The sequence below is a fragment of the Ochlerotatus camptorhynchus genome, unplaced genomic scaffold, assembly GCF_037179485.1.
Source record: "Ochlerotatus camptorhynchus isolate MF236.1 unplaced genomic scaffold, CSIRO-AGI_Acam_v1.1 ptg000307l, whole genome shotgun sequence".
Taxonomy (NCBI): Eukaryota; Metazoa; Arthropoda; class Insecta; order Diptera; family Culicidae; genus Ochlerotatus; species Ochlerotatus camptorhynchus.
In genome coordinates this window covers 931895-940074 of record NW_027040795.1, presented here as the reverse complement: position 1 = coordinate 940074, position 8180 = coordinate 931895, and positions in this window count along the sequence as shown.

Here is an 8180-nt window from a genome sequence, read left to right as displayed (position 1 = left end):
CAATAAATCAATAATCATCTGTTTAACCACCAGCAATGATTTAAAAAAATATATCTATTCACTATGTTACAAAAAATTGGCTTCCCATTTTACTATGCAAAAGGCATCGTCGAAAAACCTCCACCAACGGGATTTGGTGATAGTCCTTTCTCCTTCAGAATTGCTTAGTCCAAAAATGACGGAAAACAATTACCTATAGTTGCGGTAGTGTTCCTATAATAGTAGAACCCATAAGAAATCTATGCGTCCCACTATTTAGGAACCAAAGTAAGCAACTACCACTACTACTGGAACAGTGTTCCCATTATTGGAGGACAAGTTTTCGAGAAATGTACGCAACGATGTAATATTTTATATGTACATTATTTTGTTTAGTTCCTTCACTACTGGCTCACCCACGCTACAATGCAAAACTGGATGGTGTGGAACTCACTAAGCTCAATCAGTAGTAGCGTGGTTTGATCACTAAATATACCATTGCCTCAGATTAATGAAGTTTTCAGCAATAACTGAGGATGGCTAAAAGAACACCAAGAAGAGAAAGCGCAAAATTCGCCAAGGAAGAAAAATATGAAATAGCAAAGCAATGTTCCAGACCGATAATTCATCCTGAAAAGCTAACAAACATATTTTATGAAGACATTTTTCCAGTTGCAATTTTTGGAGAATGAAAACGTCGAACCCTTACAACCCTTTTAAATTTTTTTTTCTTGCTCAGCTAAAAGTACATAGATGTTAGAAACAATCTTCTTATATTGCATATTTTCCAAGGCCAAATGTTAACTTCATCAAATTACTCAACACGTGTACCAATCTTGAACCTTCGAGATATCTCCCCTCACATGGTACGAGCTTGAAAGCACTTCTGATTTGAAAATGATTATAATTTCAAATTTATAATTATCAGTTACCGACTTCTGCAATCTAACAACGAAAACACGTCCTGGAGGAAAAAAGGCACAGGAAAAAAAAAAAAGAAAAACAACGTATACTCGACAAACCGTCCGCAGCTAGGATCAGCAAGTGAAGACCCTCGAACGTGTTGACCAGACCGGACAAATTCGCCCCGCAGTCAGTAGCGTGTAAATTTGAGCACAGTGACTTCCCGACATACACTCACTCACAAGTGTTCCCACAGGGAAGTTGCGGGAGCAACCTCCGAAAAATTTAAATTTGGTAGCTGTTTGTCTTGGGCTTCTTCTTCAGCGCTGTTCAATCCAGACAAGATGAGATCGCTTCAATGAAAAGATACAATTAGTCTCGCCATTATAAACGATGCTACTGTTTGCGCGCGTTGTACACATTTTCGGGTTGTTGCTTTTTTTTCGACCATCTCTCGGCAACTGATTTGCGTATTTGTTGACTGTGGAGAGGAAAGAAGCAACCATCCCCTATGTGTGCCCGTGCAAATGAGCCAAGGTAACCGACAAGGATGCGTTTTCTCACAGAAGTCAAGCTGTCGGTCGGACAATCAGATTTAAATCATTGCTGAAACTTCTCCGGGGCAAACTCTGTTCCATCGAGACTTTTTCTGCTTCTGTCTTTGTCGGGTGTTCCTTGGAAAGGCAAGAGCGGGCGGATCCGAGCCAAGCTTATGCAGATACCTGGTAGCAGGTAGAACAAAACCGAGATCTGGCGAAAATGTGGAAGCAACCTTTTCTTTTTGCCATGCCACCGAAAGGTTTTCAGTAAGATTTTGAATGTGATTTTGGACCGGCAAATCTTGAAATATTCAGTTTTCCTTCAGGGCATTTCACGTTCCTGGAATATTTGGAATCGAAGGCGTTTCCATCTCTACCGGTTTTGTGTTTTTGTTGTTGGGTAGGGGCGAGATTCGGACTTTATTTTATTAGCAACATTTCTACTGCTCCGCTTGCACTACTGAACTAGACCCCGGAGGATGGAAAGGATTTTGTTTACTGTCGTTAGTTTGAAATGTTGCAGACGGGAAGCTTAGGCATTTCCTTCGACTTTTGGCGAGCTATAATTACGAAGATTAATGACAAAGTCTTCAGCAATATCGTGGTCAAATGGATGGAAGCAGTTATAGGCAAAACATTGTTGGCAGACCACTTCTTTTCAATATAAAATAGCACTCGCGCACACACAAGGATTCTCCGAAAGAATACCTCTTTTGACCTCTAAAAAGGATTGGTCCTAAATTATTATGGCTTGGTAAAATGTTGCAAATTTTTGTTGATTTTTCAATGTTCAGGTTAATAGTATATTGTACGATGTGTGTGATGTGACGGCCATCCGTTTCTTTTGGATCAACCGCTGGATCTTAGTTATAGGTAAGTGATACAACCTCCAACAATCGGAAACTATTCTTGACACGTTCTTACAACTTGTGGAGGTAGGGAAGGTTGTTAGTTCGACAGTTGTTTAAACCTCCAACCGATGAAGTTAAATAATTGCTATTTGCTAGCACCGTAAAAGGGGTATCTTTGATAATGCGGGTAACTTTGATAGTATAATATATAGACCTGTGCGCCGCCGACGATTTTCACCGCCGCCGATGAAATTGAGCCGGCGCGCCGCAGCAGTAAAATGACTCACGCCGCCGAATAAATTTATGTCACGCCGATGAAAATTCCGTAACATCTTTTCGGTACAATGCATCTTGAACGCATTAAAATTAGAACTTGTGTGCTCGCTCGTTCGTGGCTACTAAAAATTGAGTGAAAAACCACTCAATTTAATTAAAACCAAATCTACTCTAAATTGAGTAACATAGCTAGAACTGTTATTCCTTCTCATTCCCATAAATAAATAAAATTTGGAAACCTATGCCACCGACGCCAGGGAGGCAGCTTCCACACCTGAACCCTACGTATCGACCCATCAACTCATGAACCGGGAACCAACGGCTTTACTTCCCTTGCGAAGGAAGACGTGATCAGAGATGGTATGCCTCAGAACATCCCGGCGGCGCCGACTTGGATTGAACTTAGGCCTGCTGGGCTGAGAGGCAATCACGTTTACCACTACACCACCGGCACCGCTACCCAAACAACGGTGTAGGTGGAGATATTCTATGCTTTTGGAAAATTAGAAAGCTTGCATGAAATACAACAAGGCTCCAGGGGTCGATCGCATATCAGCTGAGATGCTCAAAGCTGACTCCATGCTATCCGCTTAAATGTTGCATCAACTATTATGTAATATCTGGGACACCACGAATTTTCCAGCCGACTGGATGCAGGGCGTCTTAGTGAAGGTCCCAAAGAAGGGGGATCTGACTATGTGCGACAATTGGCGAGGCATAATGTTACTGTGCACAGTTATCCTGAATCGGATACAGGAGAAGATCAACGCGACTCTCTGGCGGTAGCAGGCAGGATTCTGATGATCTTGTGTGTACCATATTGTCACGCTCCGTATCATCCTGGAGCAGGTCAATGAATTACAAGAGTCCCTTTATTTGGTATTCATTGACTACGAAAATGCTTTCGACCCACTCAATCACGAGAATCTGTGGGGCGCCCTGAGATGCAAGGGAGTCCCGGATAAAATCGTCAACCTCATCGAAGCGCAGTATCAGGCTTTCACGTGCAGAGTTCTGCATAACGGAGCCTTGTCTGACCCTATACGGGCAGTCGCTGGTGTGAGACATGGATGTATACCAACAATCAATACGAAACTAACGATTTTAAATTGGCTCACTACTTGACTAGCCTATTGGTTCCAAGCAAATGATTCACGACCCCATTCTAGTCGAAATTCTACTACTACACAATGTTTGTTTTGATTCGCTATAAAAGTTTGACAGATAAAATGAGGGATTAGTCGATTTTCCTATGTTTCGAGGGGTGAATCGATTAACTTGGGTACCAGAGCTGAGCCAAAAAGTTGAGCACTTTATTTCGGGACCTTTTAGTCTTATAGTTACCTCTATATGTATACTATCACCGTTACTGTTCCTCATCGTAATCGACGAGATCGTGGTGGGTGCAATTGACCGTGTACCAAACCGTGGGCTTCTTTGGTAGCCTATCAGCATGGAGCATCTCAACGACTTCGATTTGGCTGATGATGTTGCTCTACTACCACAACAGCGCTTTAATATATAGAGTAAGCTCAACGACCTAGGCGAACGCTCCTCTGCGGCGGGTCTCACCATCAACGTCAACAAGACCAAATCGTTGGATGTCAACACGGGCAACCCTTCCAACTTTACGGTAGCGGGGCAAACAGTGGAGAAGATCGAAAGTTTCCAATATCTTGGCAGCCAAATAACGTCGGACGGCGGGACCAAGAGCGACATAGGTGCACGAATCAAGAAGGCTAGGGCTGCCTTTGCGAGTTTACGAAACGTATGGAGATCAAACCAGATAAGTCCAAATTTTCAACTCGAACGTGAAATCTGTGTTGTTATACGCCAGCGAGACGTGGTGCACGCTATGTCTGAAGGCACTTTTTTTGCAACATTCATGTACCTCTGATTTTTCTTCACAGGATGTTCGTGTTGATCATAACAATCAAATCTGTGATGGTTTTAAAATATTTCATCTTGGATTTTTTGAGAAAACGTGTTTTGAAGTTTACATAGCAGATTATGAAGACTTATATGGACTATGGACCATACAAATCTATTATGAATTGAAAAAATGCAGTTAAATACTGTTCAAAAGTTGATTTAATTAATCCAAATGGCATTAAAGAAGTTCTCTTTGTAAGTAAGATCCATATTGATTATGACGACTTTGCGCAAAATCATTTTTGTTGGTAGCACAACATCTTATTTAATTTCTCTTTCCTCATAAGAGTAAAAGAAAAAGAAACGAGCAGGACAGTCCGTGACAGCTACGTAATCATAGTAGGCATTGGTTTTCGTCCTGTTTTGAGTGTTTTTTTCAATAGATGTATCGTGTAGAAAATCTGGAATCATGAAGAAATAAAATAGTTCGCTTAATGTGCTTCGAAAAAGCGACTCTGCAAAAAAAAAAATCATGACACTTTAGAAGCGACGATCGTTGAAAGATTTTTACTGGAGTTCAATAAAGGATATGGCAGGTATCCAGATGTTTTGTGTCCCGTACTCAGTAGGTGGCGAAGGTGGCATTTGTCCTGAGGGGTGGAAAATTTTCTAGGATTTTTAAAAATAAATAGAGATGTTTGACTCAACGGTGAGATCGAAAATAAATTCTGAAAACCATGACGAATTTGTTTGAAAATCGTTTATCCTATAATGTCGACAATACAGGAATGAAACTCACATGAGATTAGCTCCTCTTGCTCAGTGACATTAGGTAGCCCTCTCCTTGAATTACTACAGAATTGCTAGAGCTTCATTGCACTTCCCATATTTTGTCTAAGGAAACTTTCAGGAAGGTTCAGTGACTTTCTAGTAAATTCTGCGAACTGTAGGGATCTGTAATGAATATAAGGAAAGTTCTGCAAACTTTAAAGAAGTTCTTCCAAAGAAGCAGTGAAATTCAGTATTTGAATTTTAGAGAAGTTCATTGAACTTCAGGGAAGCTCTACAATCTTCAAGAAATTCTTCAAATTTGAAAGATGTGCTTTGGTCTTTAGAGGAGAAGTTCTATAAACTTCAGGAAACTTCTGCGAACTTCAGGGACGTTTTGTGAGCTTCAGAGGAGTTCAATGTCCTCCTGGTAAGTACAACGAACTTCAAGAGACTTCTGTGAACTACAGCAATATTATATGAAATGCTCTGCAAAAAGTTCTTTAAATGTGAGAAAAATTTTGCAAACTTTAGGATGGTCTGTGAACAACAAGGATCATTTAATAACATTTGGAAAGTACTGTGAACTTTATGAAATATCTGAGAAAATCAGGAAAAAAAGCGAAACTCAGAGACGTTCATATAACATCCGGAACGATTGAAGAATTTCATCGAAGTTCAACGAAATGAAGGAAAAAAATGTCCGGTTATTATAATTTAAATGTAACTTCTAATAGCTGTCTCATCGGGTCGTTGGTGGAACAAATCTCACTCCATGCCTTAGAAATCAGGTATAATAGAGAAAATGTCTTGCGATACCTATTTCTCTTTTACGCTTTCCTTGTGAAATGTGATCGAAGGCATGAGCAAAACAATCAAAGTTTTTCAATTTTTTAACATCATTCAAATGTTTTATTACAGTTGTTTCTTTTTTTCATTTCATTTAATATTTTGAACTTTGAAATCGGCCTAGTGTTTCAATAGTTATGATTTTTTGAAAAAGGCATTTTAAAAAAAATCGTTTTTTGGGCCACCCTAACGTTGAAATGGTCACCCTAATGACAAAATAAATAAAAAATTGTGATAAGAAACAAAACTACAATTTTGTCCAAAATCTGAGAACCACAATATCGTTTTGCTATGGAACGGCGGGATAATAGTAAATTTAGGGATATTTCTTTAATTATTTTATTATTAAATTTAAACATTATAAGATCATGACAACGCTACGATATCTGACGGTACCGAAGAAGAAATCATACTGTATCATTGAAACTTAATATTTTGACTTCTTCAATCCCCTTTTGAATTATTTTCAGCTGAACTTATTTCGATTCGTAACAGTTTTGTTTCGCCAATAGTCTATATACGCCTTCATAAACGGCTAAGTATACTTCAAAATACTTTTTCTCAAAAAACCCAAGATGAACTATTTTAAAACCTTCACAGATTTGATTGTTCGGATCAATACTAACTTCCTGGGAAGATAAAACTGAGGTACATGAAAGTTGCAAAAAAAGTACCTTCAGACATAGCGTGTGGTGTGTATCAGCGGAGAACACTCAGAAGCTGCAGGTCTTCATCAACCGATGCCTGCGGTATATAATTCGTGCATGGTGGCCTCACAACTGGATCTCGAATGCCGAGCTCTATCCTCGATGTCATCTGAAGCCGATAGCAACAGAAATTCGAGAGCGAAAGTGGAGGTGGGTCGGCCACACACTTCGACAAGGTGGAAACGAAATCTGAAAGCAAGCGCTGGATTGGAATCCGGCAGGACATCGCAGCAGAGGCAGACCCAGGGGCTCATGGCGGCGGAGCCTCAACAAGGAAATAAAGCAAGTCGATAGGAATCTGACCTGGTGTACAGTAAGAGTTACTTATATTTGAGATTAGGTTACTCAAATCCGTGAAAACGTAGGTCACTCATAGAATGAGTAAATTTCCCCACACTTTTCCGAGGAAAACTTCTCGAATACGAGGAAAACTGATTGTGGTTTTTGTCTGTCTACTAGTACACTTCTAACCTGTATATAATTTTCTTAAATTTTCTCCATATTCGAGAAGTTTTCCCCGGGAAAATGTCGGAAAATTTATTCATACTATGAGTGACCTGATTTTTAGCGATTTTGAGTAATCTGAACTCAAATGTGGGTAGCATTTTTTGTCAATGTGCGATTGGTTTGGGAAGTATTTTTTTTTCTAAATCATTAAAAATAAACTCACGCCGACCAACGCCGCCACGCAGCCGCCGCCGAAAGCAAACGGCGTGACGTCGCCACGCCGCCGCCGCTGGCAGAAAACAACATATCACGCCGCAGCCGAAATTATTTTGATCGGTGCACAGGTCTAATAATGAAAAGATTAAATTTACTCGCTGTGATTTTTCCAAATTAGAAACATTGGTTTCATATTGTAGCTTAGGGTATTTCCGTTCATATCGTATATAGTTTTTATATAGTACGTGTAACATATTCTACCAACATATTAAAAAACAATTTCCGTGTTTTTGCCTGTTTGAAAAAGCACTCAAACCATTACTAATGGAATGTATTTATCATATAGTCATAATAAATTCAATGTTGTATTCTTATTGCTTATGACGTTTTCTGATTATATACTCATTCAAAGTTTCATATTTCTTGAACTAAATTGTTTGAGTTTCACCCAGTTTTTTATACATTCATCGAGCATTATCAAAGTAACCCCAAATAAAAATACTGAAGTTCGGTTACAACATTAAAAAAATAGTGTAAATGCTTTAATTTCCGTTAAACATATTACTAACGAACCAACTCTTGGATCCTCAGTACTTGTTTTAAAAATATAAAATTTGAAAAACATTCATTTCTGTAAAAAATATTTAGAATATACTTTAAAAAACTATCAATGCTACCCCGTTTTACGGTACCACTAATTAGCATATTTTTTGAGTGAACAAGCTCATAAAGGAAAGCAATAAACTATTTATTATTGATTTGAACTGATTACC